Genomic DNA, 16,984 nt, shown 5'->3' on the forward strand with positions numbered 1-16,984 from the left:
TAGTCTGTTGTTCCATGTCTAGTTCTAACTATTGCTTCTTGACCTGCATGTAGATTTCTCAGGAGGCAGGTAAGGTGGTCTGTTATTCCCATCTCTTGAAGAATTTTCCACAGTTTGTTGTGATCCACACAGTCAAAGGCTTTGGCATAGTCAATTGAGCAAAAGTAGTCAGTTTTCTGGAACTCTCTTGCTTTTTTGATGATCCAACATATGTTGGCAATTTGACCTCCAGTAACTTTGCCTTTTCTAAATCCAGCTTGAACATCTGGAAGTTCATGGTTCACATACTGTTGAAGCCTGGCTTGGAGAATTTTGAGCATTCCTTTACTAGCGTGTGAGATGAGTGCAATTGTGCAGTAGTTTGAACATTCTTTGGCATTGCCTTTGTTTGGGATTGGAATGAAAACTGACGTTTTCCAGTCCTGTGGCTGCTGCTGACATATTGACTGGAGCACTTTCACAGCATCATCGTTTAGGATTTGAAATAACTCAGCTGGAATTCCATCACCTCCATTAGCTGTGTTCATAGTGATGCTTCCTAAGGCCACTTGACTTCACATTCCAGGATGTCTGGCTCTAGGTGAGTGATCATACCATCGTGGCTACCTGGGTCATGAAGACTTTTATAGTATAGTTCTTCTGTGTATGCTTGTCACCTCTTCTTAATAATATGTTCTATTTCTGTTAGGCCCATTCCATTTCTGGCCAGAAATGGCTTGTTCAGGGGAAAGAAACAGGTATTATTTCTGGGCTAGAACTTGGAGTCATTAGGAAAAGACTCTCCAGAACCCTGATTTCTTTGCCTCATAGTAGAAATGTGTACTAAAATGGAGACTCAATTAACCAACGTTTCTGCAAAACTACAATGAGCAAAACTTCTCTACTGACTCATGCTGGATACAAAATATAAGTGAAAAATAAACTCAGTTTAAAATTATACTCACCGATAAAATAACATGCAGAAAGATTTTTTGTAAAATGAGAGATATAGGAAGTAAAGTTCCTTCCTGTGTAAAATTTTATGATTCTAGGCAGATTTTGTCACTATAAGTGCATTAAAAAAAAAATTTGCCATCTACTTTGCAATTATAAAAGAAATCTGTAACTGTAAGTTGAGTGATTAAATTATCATTGAGAATGAGTTCTAACATCAGGTTTTTGTTTCTAATTATCAGATGTGTGATGGTGGTTAAAAATCTGTTGTTTGCATGCAAGGTGTTGGCTGGCCACTTGTAGGCTTCACTTTTATACCCACAGTGGTGATAAGCAGGATGGACTACAACAATGAGAACCTCCGGTTTGGCACCAAACAGTAACAGCAAGATATTTGAAAGGGCAGTGAATTCAATGGAAAGTTTCACAGAATCAGAGAGTGCCACAGCTATTTTTGATCACCTGGTGGAGGCCATAGGTGCTATGACTTTGCAGGATGAGAAATCACTTTGGGCTGGTATGCCTAGAGATGTTTCATCAGAAAGATAAGATCTGAGCAGAAACTTCATGAATTGGGAAGGAGACTGGATGGCTTGTAGGCAGGAGGGTGTTGGGCAGGTAAACACAAAGATGGTGAATGCAAGGGGTATGTGTGTTGAGGGGGGGGGGGGATCAATGAAATACTGTGCCTGCACATAAGAATTAAAAATTTTATTTCTAAGGACTTCCCTGGCTGTCCAGGGGCTAAAACTTCGCTTTCAAATGCAGGGACTGTGGGTTCGATCACTGATCAGGAAGCTAAGTTCCCACATGACTTGCAGCCAAATAAATAAATAAATAAAACAGAAATAACACTGTAGCAAATTCAATAAAGACATTAAGAATAATCCACATCAAAAATGAAAGAGTTTTATTTCCAAACCAAAGACAGAACCCAAATGTGTGCAACAGTCAACATAATCACAATGAGATAATACGTACAACAGCAATCCCAGCAGGCACTGGAGTCTAGAGTGGGCCTGGCCTTCAGGGCTATGATGAGGTTCAATGTGAGCTTCACATAAGGGAGGAGAGGCTTTGTCTGAGTGAAGAGAGCTTGCAGTTCTGAGGGAACAGTGGGAAACAAGGACCTTGCTGACCCAGCTGGCCAAACCTGGGACACAGGATTGTAATGGTTCTACCTGGAGAAACTTTCTGGGATCTGGGGGTGGGCAATTCTCCGGGCACTTTGGCCACCTGATGCAAAGAGCCGACACACTGGAAAAGACCCTCGTGCTGGGAAAGATTGAAAGCAGGAGGAGAAGGAGGGCAACAGAGGATGAGATGGTTGGATGGCATCATCGACTCAATGGACATGAATTTGAGCAAACTCTGGGAGATAGCGAAGGACAGGGAAGCCTGGTGTGGGGTCACAAAGGGTTGAACTGAACAACAATCCTCAGGGCAGTGCAAGTTTTCAGTGAAGGCTAGAAGGGGAAAGGAAAAATAGTGGAGTTGAGAGAATTGGCCTGCTGTGAACCTGTAGTTGCAGGAAGCATGGAAGAAATGTTAGGAAGAGAACATTGTAGAAATCTGTATGAGAGAAGAGGCAGCTCAGAGCAGTATGAAAATAAAATATTGAAAGAAGAGAGATGACCAGAAGCCAAGGGGCAGGGAGGTGAGCAGGATGGTTTAGCTGGCCATGACTTGCCAAGGTCAGGCCTGGGGATCTCCTGGTGGTTCACAGGTTGTGACCCTCAGGCCTATCTAGAGTCAGCCTAGGGATACTGCCCTTCCCAGAAAGAGAGAATCTCCAGGGGATGGGGAGGTGGATGCATGCTAAGTCGCTTCAGTGGTGTCTGATCTGCAACCCTATGACTGTAGCCTGCCAGGCTCCTCTGTCCATGGGGTTCTCCAGGCAAGAATACTGGAGTGGGTTGCCATGCCCTCCTCCAAGGGATCTTCCTGACTCAAGGATCAAACCCATGTCTCTTTCATCTCTTGCATTGGCAGGCGAGTTCTTTACCACTAGTGCCACTTGGGGTGGCGCTGTCCTGCCTTTTCTGAAAGTCATCGGAGGCTGGATTAGACTGCTCTTTGCAAGGGTGAGCTAGCGCTCCTGGAGATTTTTCACATCTCTGCAAGTGGGATAAGAATCTCTACACTGTTTTGAACAGGACTCCTTATCCAGTACCTGCTGCTCACCACCATCGCTGAGAAGCAAAGAAGAAATGAAAATCTTTTGCTGGAAATATTGCCAAAAAACCCACCTCTGAGACCTTCCTGGGAATCTCAAAGGCCTCCTCTTCAAGTACCATCATCTGGAGAAATAACTGTAGCTCTTGGGAATACCAAATCAGTGATGCTGCACTAGGAACAGAAATCATTCAGGCTTAAAATGATTTTGGTAGCTATTTTAAGTTCACTTCCTTTTTTGCTATCTCAGGAAATGGCTGCCTTCTCAACATGGTTAAATTGTAGCAAAAAGCAGAGACTTAGGAGAGCTGTTTCTTCCACTATTTATCCCATAACCATCATTGCAGAAAAATCCTACTGAATGTCACTCGGCTCTCATTTGCGCTGTAGGCTAAGTGGAGCAGAGGCAGCGCTCCCATCGGGGCTCTTTCTTCCACCACTGATAACAACACTGGGGTCTCATTGAAACGTGTAGAACCAAGCTCCAAGTTTAACACAGGAAATGTATGTTGAGAGGCCTCTATCGCATTCTCCCAGAAGCAGAGTTAGTAGCTCAGGTGCCGTATAGCATTCACTGAGGCTGAGATGAGTGATGCTTGACTCATCTGCTACTGCCACATATTTTCTTTGAGTTCACTGCTGAAATTATTTAAAATCTTTCTCTGCTCTCTTTCATATGGCTCATGATTCAATTATCCAACTTAAGCAGCCAAAAGCAATCAAAAACGATGGAAATAAAGACAAGAAATGGTTTTATTTACAATGCAAATGATCTGGTTCCCTCTCAAATAAGAGAACAAATCAAATTAGCTGCTCTTCACATGGAGAGGGAGGCAGTGTACATACCCACTGGCACTTATCGGAGCTGGGTTCTCCAGCGGCTCTTGGCTCTGCGGAGGGTTTCAGTTGCATTTCACCATAGCAAGGGTTTGATTCACTGCATGTAATTGGAATGCAAAAATATTGAAGGCAGTGGAAATGTACTCCATTGCAATCCGACGAAACACAACTGCCAAGTGGCTGTCAGAATATCTCAGTGTACAAATGACAACTACCCGGGGGAAGTGATGCAAAGTTACAGGGACAGCATTTATTAGCATTTCTACAACCTTGGAGTCTCAAAGAATGGCTGCTTTACCTAATTCAATGTTTTCCCCTCCAGTGGGAAGATGGGCCCAGCAAGACTTGCTCATAGGAAGAAGGTTGGGGTGAGAGGTTAGGTGAAGGGTAGAAATACGCTCTAACACTTGGTTATTTTTCCACCTCAGTGCCAACTGTTTTACTCCTTGAAATTTCTCAGAAATGCTGGCCATCACTCAGTGCTTCATGTTGCTTACAATAAGCTCTCATTATGTTCTTTTCAGTTTAGTTCAGTTCAGTCGCTCAGTCGTGTCCCACCCTTTGCGACCCCCAGGCCTGCAGCATGCCAGGCTTTGCTGTCCACCACCAATATTTCTGTTATAGCTTAGCAATATGACTTGCTAGTTACAGAATATCACCCCCCACCACCCCCAAGGGAGCAGATAAATTCATCAAAGAATAATATGTGAAGAGCAGACAGAGGTTCAATTTTTTAAGGAAAGCATTTCAAAGTTAAGTAGTTCCCTAAAGAAAAGCATTCTCTTTTTAAAAATCTTTTTATCTTTATATTGGAGCATAGTCAATTAACAAGCTTCCCTGGTGGCTCAGTGGTAAAGAATCTTCCTGCCAATGCAGGAGATGCGGCTTCAATCTTTGGGTCGTGAAGATCCCCTGGAGAAGGAAATGGCAACCTGCTTTAGTATTCCTGCCTGGGAAATCCCATGGACAGAGAAGCCTGGCAGGCTACAGTCCATGGGGCTGCAAATAGTTGGACACAACTTAGGAACTAAACAACAACAAAGCCAATTAACAATGTTGTGATAGTTTCAGGTGCACAACAAAGTGACTCGGCCATGCATACACATGTATCCATTCTTTCCCATCCAGGCTGCCATGTGAGCAGAGTTCCCTGCGCTGTACAGTAGGTCTTTGTTGGTCATCCACTCTAAAAATAGCAGTGTGAACACATCAGTCCAAAACTCCCGAACTATCACTTATTCCCTTCCGTCCCCCTTGGTAGCTATCAGTTCATTCTCTATGTCAAACTGTGGTCTTTTGCAACCTAGAGATGTTCCTCAGTTGACTGAAACCTCCATTCCTCTCCTAGAGAAGTAGCAGGCACAGCAGCGTAAGGTGCTGTGACTTTCTATGAAGCAGTAGGGTTCCTACCTCGGCTCATGGGATAGGAATCACATTTCAGAAGGTGGTGAGCACCCACCTTCTCCTGCAACCGAGCTCCCTGAACAGCTTGGATGTGGGGGTCCTGAATGGAACCCAGCCTTCAGGAATTACAGCGAAGTGATAACTCCCAGCACTAATTTTGCCTGGATAGTTCCCCCTCTTTCTAGTGTCAAGTCCAGTGTCAGGATACAGTAGGTGTTTGTAGCATCTTTAATGAGAGAAGAGAGAGAGAGATGGCAAGGAGCCTAAAACCCTGGATCCTCCACCACTTGCCTACATCTTTGCAGGTCCTCAGGGAAGCAAGCAGATGGGACCCTCCAGGAACATTAACACTATTCCTAGCTGAGGTTTTGGCTCTAAACTTTTATGTAGCTTGCTATTGAGAAAATGGTCCTCACTGTGCATTATCCATGAGGTATTTGCTACCCATACTAGACTTTGGAGAGCAGAGTCACTGACAGTTTCTCCACCCTTAACCTCTTCTTGAGGCTTCATCCGCAAGGTCTCATCAGTCAGCAGCTGGGAGGTCACTTCCTCCCAAGAGACTGACACCACCATTTTCCTATTGCAAGACTAAAAGGAAAATCCCTAAAGTGGGATTCTTCCAAAGCAAAAACATTTTTAGTAACTTTAATCTTTTCTGCAAATACTTCAACATCTAGTTAAACTTGCTTAATTTTTAAATCTTTGAGACTTGGCCCAAATTTTTCTGAATGTAGAGTAGGCAGTTGGACAAAAGGTCTACCTTGAGCTCTTTGTTTGTGGAAGGTGGAATAGTCCTCTCACATGATTTTCAGGAATCAAAGAAAAAAAGCAGAAACTCTGCCTCTGCGCATCTTCTTCTAGGTCTCAAGACTGTATCTGTGCTGACAGAGAATCTCCAAGGAACTGTCAATACACTATCCAGGATAACCAAGCTGCTGTCATCCTTCCTATAGTTACACTAGGTGCTGGTAATTCACAGAATGGTTTAGATCATTCAGGCTATAGTGACTGACCAATTTACTTCAATCCTGATTGTATTTGGGGATTCCTAATATGAATTACTTTTGATCAAGTCTTTTATTAACATTGTTTTTGAGAACCACTTTATAGTACATTTGAATCATCTCATTATTTAAAATGGAAGTCTTTCTTCGTGGTGTGAAGTATGTTTTATGTCAGATTCAGTCATCCCCAGCTTTTCATGAGAACACTGGAGGAGATGTAGTTCATTTTAAAGATGATAAAAATGCAGTCAATTTAAAAGATGAGAAAGCCTAGGCAAAAATCCTGTTTCAAAAACAACAACACAGCACAGGTAATTTTATGAGAAGCAGGAACAACTGAAGATGTGGCTAGAATAAAGAAAAACAGTGATGGAATCCTTAGGGAGTAGAGAGAAACTTATTGATAAATGCATATGAGAAACCCTAGGGGGAATTCACAGAAGTAGTTGGGAAACTTTTGAATATTAGATGCAATGCTTGAAAAACTAATTTTGGTTATTTTTCTAGGGACCCTAGGTAGTCTAGAAAGAGAAGGTAAAAATGAATCATACCACAGAAAGGAAATGTTAAGGTCACCAAGTTCAGTGTTCTCATGCTAAAACGGGCAAACTGGAAATTTTTAGAGAAGGAAAGTCTCTTAAAGGATCATCTGATCTGATACCCCCACCCATCTTACAAATAAGGAAACTGTAGCAGAAAAAGGTGAAGTGACTTGCTGGACGTTACATGGTTTTATTTGGAAGCGTTACCACTCAGCTCTGGAAGGAATTATGTCTACTTACAGGGATTCAAAAATTGACAGCTGCAGTGTCCTGTCAGAGCAAAAGAATAAGAGTTTTCAGAAAAATGTATTTTCATTTTGACTTCAACTAATATCTAGTAACTTCAAGACAATTTTTTGTTTTACTAAATTGACATATATAAATGCTAAAATTAAAAAAAACCACTAAAATGAAAACCGTTTTCCTTGGATTCAACAAATTAATGTGTAAACCATATGGCACTATTCTATAGTGTATGCATATTCATTCAACACATATGCAAGAAACATTTTACGAGAGAACATTCTGCTTCCTGCCCTCCAGACACTATTATCTTAATTAGGATGATCAGATTTGAGCAACAAACAAAGCTACAGAGCTGGGCAGTAAGTGACAAGCGCTACGTGAGGTATATAACAGAAGTGGCAAGGATTGGAGATTATGGAAATTCACTTCTAGTTTCTGGGACTGGAGAAGTCGCTATCGAGAACACAGACTTGAGAAAAGACATTGGCTAAGAGATGCAATTTTGTTACCAAACCGAACTTGGGTCTGCTTGCCCAGAGCAAAGCGCAGCTAATCTACTGACCTTGGGTTGTGGTAAAGGATAGCACATTTACTTGCAGAGCACCAGTCAAGGAGAATGTGCAGCTTATGCTAAAAAAAACCCCAGACTCCTTGATGGATTTTTGTTCATGCTAAGTCACTTCTGTCTTATATGACTCTTTGTAACCCTATGGATGGTAGCCTGCCAGTCCACGGTAACTCCTCTGTCCATGGGATTCTCCAGGCAAGCATACTGGAGTGGGTTGCCATGCCTCTGGGGGATCTTCCCAACCCAGGGATTGAACTTACATCTCCTGCAATGGCAGTTGGGTTCTTTACCACTAATGCCACCTGGGGAACCCTTGATGGATTTTAGGGAAAGGTTTTTTAAAAGCAGCATCAAGGGTGGGTTTGCAGAGTACCTGATCAGCTTGTGGGCATTCTGATAGGTTAGTGGTGAGGTTACAAAATGGTATTTCGGAATCAGTATCAGTATCTTCTGGGTCCAACTGGTCTATTATCCACACGCTTGTGTCAACTCCTTCCATCTGGTGGGAGTTTTAGTATCTTCAGAACAGCTCAAAGGTATGGCTCAGAATATTATCTATAGCCCTTGTGGAGGAACGAAGCATTCTTGACTCTGACTTGAAATTAGTAATTTTATCTTGCTTGACTGCTTTCCTATGTTTCTGCATTTTGTCACTTCTCCAATTAAATTTTCTCTTCGGAACTCAGAGAAAGCCTAGGAGGCTGCAGCTTTTCTACAGGCAAGAGGCATGGGGTATGGAGGTCTGTCCCTGGGAAGACTGACAGAGTCTGGCTTGGTTTCAATTTCAGTGGATGAAAATATAAGAAGTAGGAGAGATTGGGGGGGGGGGCAGAATAAATTAATTAAAAGAGAAAAAGAATACTAATATCAGTAAAAGTAACTTACCATTTGTTGAATACTTACTATGTTCTGTATGTTAATTCAAAAATTCCTCCTGACAATCTTCAGAAGTACTTACTATTATTCCTATTTAACAAAAGAGGAAACTGAAGCTCAGGGAGGCAAAATAAGTTGCTCAAATATGTACAGTTTAGTAAGCAGTTCAACTTCGGTTCTGTTTGATTCCAAAGCCTCAGTTATTACCTCCAAAGACCTTTAACAAAATAGGAAAACCACAACTAGCATCCAGGAGTCCTCCAAAAATCAGAATGGCTCTAGCTAGGTGTTAGCACTGGTGACTTAACGGGAATATGGAGAAAAATTCAATTGGGTTAACTCCATGACCAATAGAGAAATTTCAGGTTTCCTGACCATTGGGCAAAGGTTCTTAAATATTGGGCAAAGTTCTTTAAATATTGGGCAAAGGTTCATTAAATATTCTTCAGCTATTAAAATCCAGGAGAGTTAGGAAAAGGCAAAAGGTCAATGCATAATACATTTCCTTTAATAGACATATATTTAGAATTGTTAAACTTTTTTTTTTAAAGTACTTGAATCATAACATTATGAATTTAAGCCAACATGGATGTGTGGAAAAGCTTAATACTATTTAAATGTTTTTTTTTTAATTAAATATGTGCGAAAGCTGGCTTCTGTTTCCCAATGGCCTCCCACAGAATTCATCCAAAAAATATTGGAAGCAATTTTATTTGCCTTATTCCTGTGTAATGAGCTACACTTGCCATACATGTGCTCAAGGGATCCGGGAGCAGCACTCAGCATCCTGTAAGTGAAAAATGCTTGTTTGCAGTCCACCTTCTGAGACGGGGCCTCGGTTTTCCCTGACAGAGCTTCATCTCTGAAGCCATCAAAATGCTAACCTGAAACTCCCAGAGGCGCTACCTCTTCCATTTTCCACCTCTTAAATTTGTCTCTGACATCTCCTTTTCTTTGAGATGAAAGACCAGATTGCCATCTCGAGCCTCTATGGTAAGGTTAATAACCATTCTCTCTATTTTTACCGCTGGTGCTATTTGGGGGGAACACTTCCTGATTGACCACAATGAACCTCCAAGAGGATAAGTGGTGTTTTCCTGTCTGAGTGTTAGGAAAAAGACAGCCAACAATCTTTCCGGTTTGATTAAAGAGCAGCACTTCCAAGAGGCCAGAGATCCCCTCACCTCGGGATCGAGAGACTTCTCCCAGGCCTGTGCGCGGTCCAAGGGTGGTGTCCGATGAGTCAAAGAGTTCTTGCTGCAGGCCGCCTTGCTCTTCCTCGCCAAGCAAGGACAGCGTTAGCTGAGGGCAGGAAAGCACCCGGAAATTATGTGTACAGATTTCTGCGTGGCAGGGAAGGTGTTTATGCAAACAACTGGACGTGGGTGATGTTGGTGTTTGAAGGAACCTGGATTTCTGTCTTACACAAATGCTGCTTAGACTCGCTCTCCATCAGGAGGACTTGTCAGCTGAGTTCCAGAAGAACGTTTCAGCTTCTGTGGACAGTGTAGTGAGCACTTCAGAGACAAAAGAACAGGCTGACTTTTATAGAACGATCTCAGGAAAGACCAATGTGCCTGGAACTCATTTTCAAATGAACAGTTGACACAGAATACCTAGACCATTGAGTAATTTGGTGGATTAAATGTATGTTTATCTGTTTGCCAAGCACCCAACACCTAGCAGGCATTTATTCTCCTGCCCCTTGGTTTAATTGAACGTTGCTCACCCTTAGACCCATTCGCAGAGGCATATGGATAATTCCTATGTCTTTCATCTTTTTCCCCAAAATGAAATATTTCACCCCAGTGCCCTCTTGACTGGGGGCTGTAGCTGAGTAGTCCCTCGTGTGAGGCAGGAGCTTCTCTTTTCCTTTCTCTGACTTTGGCTTCTTCAGCATCATCATTGCTGTCTCTGTCAACACCATTGCCACAAAGAAAACTGCCAGAAAACTAGCAAAAGCACTGTATCACACAGCGCTTGCTGAATTTGCTTTGGGTAACACTGTTAGGTTCTGAGGATTTACATGTAAGGGGAATAGCCGTTTCCTTCAAGAGACTCGCAGTCCAGGTAAGAAGCCCAGGTGTTCCTTTTACTCCTCCAATCCTCGGGGGATCCTCATGCTCTGCACAGCTCAGATCCACTCTCTATCCAGTCCCAGACTCTAGCATCTCAGGCTCTGGCTGCTTCCTCTGTCCCTTGGGTATCGGCCCTGAGGTTAAGTTGGAAAAAATTCATATATATATACACACACACACATATATATAATCCTAGGCAGGCTGTTTGAGAGATGGGCACAACATGAAAAAATAAGAGGAAAAAATGAATAAAAAAGAGACTTCTTAAGAGGATGTTGTCACAATGTTATGTGTATATGTGTGTATATGAGTGTGATATGTGTGTGTGTGTGAGTGTATATGTGTGAGTATATTGTGTGTGTATGTTTATGTGTATGAGTGTATATGTGTGTATCTGTGTGTAAGTGTATTGTGTGTGTATGGGTGTGTGTCTCTGTGTGTACATGTGTGTGTATGTGTGTATACATGGGGAGGGGCAAAGCTGATGGCCTCCAGATCCCATTACCTCCATCCTATTTCCAGCCTTGTTCCCTCTCTCCTTTCTCAGATGGCTGGGTCTGTGTTAAGATGCCACCCTTCACATGAATTTCTCTGCTTCCCATGTAGGTCCACAGCATAGATACTTGGGCTCCCCCCTCCCCAAGAACAGGTTTAAAGCTTAGCCAAGAATCATGGCCTGAACGAGCTTCAGAGCCATTTAGATAAAGACCTCATAAAGGCTAAAAAACATGCTAGACCCTAGGTATACTTACACTGCCTTCCCCTATATTTTGCATTAATTTCTATTATAAGTCTGGCTTTCAAGAATGATGAAGGCAGTCCACATTTATAAAATGATTAAACATTGATATTCCAAACATCATGTTGCTAGGGGAAGTATTAAAGTATTAATTTTATTACAGAGGGATGTTACTGCATGTATCTTAATGCACAACAAACTCTCTTGCTAAGCAAGAAATCACTCTTTGTGCCAGAAGGTGAGACCTGGGTCATGCTTTCTTCACCTGAGAAGGACTAAGAACTTCCTTTACACCTCTGAGCAACTACAAAAGCAACATAAGAACCATCTACTGTCAGTCATTAAGGCTCCCAAACAAGAAGCAGAGGTCCAGGACAGGTGAGCACTTAAAAAGGATTAAGATCTTCCTGCTGAAAGAAACCTGAAAATACTCAAAAGAGACTTGATGCCAGGGACAAACTTGTCCATTGCTGGCAAGAAATGTGGGTGACCTTTAAGAGCTGAGTGAACCCCAGAAGACATCCAGCAAAGAAATAGGGACATCAGTCCTACAACTACAAGGAATTGAATTTTGCTAACAGCCTAAATGAGGGTGGAAGCAGATGCCTACTCTGTTGTGTTTTATAATGCAGCCCTAACTAACTAATACAAACGTGGTGTAACACAGTCCCAGGACTTGTGGCCTACAGAACTGCAGAACAGTAAATGGATGCCCTAAATCTCTGAGTTTGTGATATTTGTTATATAGGAAGAGGATTCCAGAGGTCATGCTCTTATTTAAGAATTTCTTTTTTAAAAAGAGTGTATAAAGCAGTGGTGACTGGTTAAAAATGATTTTCCTAGTTTTTTTTTTTTAATTTCCTACAGTAAGTGCATATATAATGCACTCCATTCAGATCTTATGAATGACAATGATCTCACCAAATAAGCCAACCCATGCTCCTTAATCCACGCTCTTACATGCAGGTCCTCAGAACCCCATCAAGGCCAGCTCTGCACAGATACTTCAGGTTTTGTGTTCAGTTTCACATCACCCTTCACATGTTATCTAATCTTTCTCTGTGTAAAGCACTTATTTTTATAAAATCATATCTAAGAAGTGTGTGTGTGTGTGTGTGTGTGTGTGTGTGTGTGTGGTGAGGAAAGGGGTTCAACCTCAGTTTATAGATGATATTTAATTTCTTGAAATTAAATAAAAATATTTACTTAAAAAAATATATATGTATTCTATTTGACTGGAACCAAGACCTTTCGGTGAAAAACCAAAGCTGTCTTCTTTACCTCCCCCGACACCCCTCACCCAAAGTATTTATTTGCAGTAAGAAAAAAAAAAAAGAAAGCCTTTTTATTTTAGAATGTTATAGAGGAAGTAGCAAAAACTATTATTAAATGTTTATTCTTGAGTACGTGTCATTTTAAATACCTAATGTAACAACATGGAAGTGTGTGTAAAGTAATTCTGCTAGATACCAAAGTATAGAGAATGTTTGTGACGTGGTTTCCATTGCAAGCCCAGCTAGTTGCTTTTTTCACGGTTGCCATTTTTTTCTTGAAAGAACAACTGACTGTCTAGCTATGGTTATTCACATTTGGGTACATGGCAGACATTTTTTTGAAAATTAATAAAATCAGTTAGTTCAAGGAAAACTATCACTCTTGGTTGCTAATGGTACAATTAAAGCTTTCCAGCAAAAATTAGAATTTTTGAAAACTTGTATCTGCCACTTTTACAAGACAGTTTTCCAATATTTTGAAAGTTTCTGGTGAAATCAGTAATGATATTAATGAATGTGACTATTTTTAATATTGATTGATAAATATATCAATGTTTGGAAGGTGTCCTAATTAAGGGAACCAATAGGAGATTTTATGGATAAAATATCCATTTAACGTGAAGTTAGATTCATGAATTTTAAAGTAATGGAGCATGAAATTTCACTGATATTGTTTCTGAATCTACAATTGCAATTAGTCTTTAAGAAAATGCTGCTTGTCAACTTTGACTATTGTATCAAAGAAGAATATTCACAATTATCTAAAAAGATCATTAAAGTATTCTTCCTATGTCCAAAAACATATTTGTATAAGGCTGGAATTTCTTCATATACTTTAACTGAAGCAACATATTGCAACACATTGAATGCTGAAGAAATAGTAATTTAGTTGCTTTTATTAAGTTAGATATTAAAGTAATTTGCTAAAATATTTTATTTATTTATTTTTTTAACTTTTAATTTTTTATTTTTTCAGTGGGTTTTGTCATACATTGATATGAATCAGCCATAGAGTTACACGTATTCCCCATCCCAATCCCCCCTCCCACCTCCCTCTCCACCCGATTCCTCTGGGTCTTGCCAGCCCACCAGGCCCGAGCACTTGACTCATGCCTCCCACCTGGGCTGGTGGTCTGTTTCACCACAGATAATATACATGCTTTTCTTTCGAAACATCCCACCCTCACCTTCTCCCACAGAGTTCAAAAGTCTGTTCTGTACTTCTGTGTCTCTTTTTCTGTTTTGCATATAGGGTTATCGTTACCATCTTTTTAAATTCCATATATATGTGTTAGTATACTGTAATGCTCTTTATCTTTCTGGCTTACTTCACTCTGTATAATGGGCTCCAGTTTCATCCATCTCATTAGAACTGATTCAAATGAATTCTTTTTAACGGCTGAGTAATATTCCATGGTGTATATGTACCACAGCTTCCTTATCCATTCGTCTGCTGATGGGCATCTAGGTTGCTTCCATGTCCTGGCTATTATAAACAGTGCTGCGATGAACATTGGGGTGCACGTGTCTCTTTCAGATCTGGATTCCTCAGTGTGTATGCCCAGAAGTGGGATTGCTGGGTCATATGGCAGTTCTATTTCCAGTTTTTTAAGAAATCTCCACACTGTTTTCCATAGTGGCTGTACTAGTTTGCATTCCCACCAACAGTGTAAGAGGGTTCCCTTTTCTCCACACCCTCTCCAGCATTTATTGCTTGTAGACTTTTGGATAGCAGCCATCCTGACTGGTGTGTAATGGTACCTCATTGTGGTTTTGATTTGCATTTCCATGATAATAAATGATGTTGAGCATCTTTTCATGTGTTTGTTAGCCATCTGTATGTCTTCTTTGGAGAAATGTCTGTTTAGTTCTTTGGCCCATTTTTTAATTGGGTCATTTATTTTTCTGGAATTGAGAAATCCCACTCTTCTCATTATTTTTTTTTGTTTAGAAAAATATGGCAAACAAACCAAATGGTATTACTTATGTTCCTATGTTATGCACTTATTGTTATTTTTAAATGAATGAATATTTTTGAATTCTCAGTTTTTATTTTTGACTGTAATATTGATAAATGTATTGAGAGATAGCATTGAAATACACACCATTACCATGTGTAAAATAGCTAGCTGGTGAAGTTGATGTATAACACAGGATCTCAGCCTGATGCTCTGTGCTGACCAAGATGGGTAGGATGAAGGGGTGGGAGGGAGGCTCTAGAGGGATGGGATATGTGCATACTTATAGCTGATTCATGTTGTTGTACAGCTGAAACCAACACAACATAGTCAAGTCATTATTCTCCAATCAAATTTTTTAAGTTATTTGCAGTGCTTAACAATTTTAAAGAGTTTAAAGGGAAACTTAGGCCAATATGTTTGAGAACCACTTTTACAGAGTTTACTCCATTTTAAAAATTAGATACAACTACCTACAGAAAAGTGCAAAACGTATAGATACACAATTTTAAAATGTTATTAGCTCAGTCATGTCTGACTCTTTGGGAACCCATGGGATTGTAGCCCACCAGGCTCCTCTGTCCATGGAATTCTCCAGGTAAGAATACTGGAATGGGTAGCCATTCTCTTCTTCAGGGGACCTTCCCAACTCAGGGATCTAAACAACATCTCCTGCGGCTCTTGCATTGCAGATGATTCTTTACCAACTGAGCCACCAGGGAAGCTCCATACAATCTAAAATATGCTTTCAAATGACTTCCTCCATATAACCTCCCTGTGATCAAGAATGATGCTGCAAGTGCCCCCATCAAAGCCCCTGTCTGCCCCTTTCAACCATACACCTTCCCTCCCATCTTTAATTGGTTTATTCTCAAATAAATTTTAAAATTTATTTACACTTATAAATAGCTTACTATATGCCAGACACAGCCGTAAGTGCTCTAATTTATTTAACCCTTATGTCAACCCTGTGAGGCAATCTTATCATCCCAACATATTGTTGAGAAAATAATGGCACAGTGAGCTTAAGAGGCTGGTCCAAGGTCAAATGATGAGTCAGTGTTTAGACATGGACAATCTGGTTGTGGCATCCAGCTAGAGGAAGACTCAATTATTGTATTGTCTCTCTCTAAAACTTCAGACTCTTGGCTTGAGGTTCAGGGACCATTCAGGTGATGTGATTTTGTGCAGCAAATCAAGAGCAGCTTGTAGATAGAACTACTGAAAGTGGAGATGAGGGGCCTTCTCAGCTCTGATTAACCCCAACTCTCAGACTGCAACCCTTGTAGTGCAGGTGGTTTAGTTGCCAAGCCATGTCCGACTCTTGGTGACCCAATGGACTGTAGCCCACCATGCTCCTCGGTCCATGAGATTTTTCAGGCAAGAATACTGGAGTGGGTTGCCATTTTCTTCTCCAGGGGAACTTCCCCACCCAGGGATCGAACTTGGATCTCCTGCATTGCAGGCGGATTCCTTACAAATTGAGCTACAAGGGAAGTAGCTCCCTTGTGGAGAGAGTGGCTCTTCTTAGACCGCCCATTCTGAGCTGATTTTGGGCTTTAACATCTGACCTCAACACCCCCTCCCCATAGAATCATCAAAACTAGAACTCAAACTTGCAGATATTGACAAATATTTCCAGGGCAAAATATCTTGCTTGTTCTTCAGGGCTTTTTAGAAATATTTTAAAATATGCTTTTGGGAATTTTTAGACATTTTCAGTAGAGTATGAGGTCTGATTACTTAGCTTGCTATATTATATGTTAACATAGAACTCCATATTTTATTAAATTGAATCTCTATAAACACAATAAATGTTAATAGGTGTGCCTGGGGTTTGAGAGTTTTGATAATATTCAAAACTCTGGGCTTTCATTTATATTTTAGGGGGAGCTCCATGTGCTCCTCATTAATTTGGTATTTTCAGTTCTCCAAAGGGTCAAAAGCCATCGACATTCCTCCCCAACTCCTCTACGGCACTTGCTTGTTATGTGAGATTAGTGAGAACACTGATCTTTTCCATAATTTAAAATCCTTTGTCCATTGAGGGTGCTCATTTATTTCTACCCAACACGTTTCTCTGTTCTTGATATATTAACTTCTTTTCTAGTCACCAGGTAATGTTTAAAATAGTCACATTATGATTCAATTTTCATGTGGTTTATGAGCAAACTATTTTTTAAAAAAATTATTGAGCAAAATTTTGAGGGTTTTTGAGTTCCCTTTTATCTAGAAATTGATTGACCTAAATGTGTTAGGAAACTATATTTCTTTTCCTTCCATAGATAAGGTTTTGGTAAGTATTCCTTTGTTTTTTCATTTGTTATAGATTCCTTTAAAACAG

This window comes from Muntiacus reevesi, chromosome 3 (assembly GCF_963930625.1).
Source record: "Muntiacus reevesi chromosome 3, mMunRee1.1, whole genome shotgun sequence".
Taxonomy (NCBI): domain Eukaryota; kingdom Metazoa; phylum Chordata; class Mammalia; order Artiodactyla; family Cervidae; genus Muntiacus; species Muntiacus reevesi.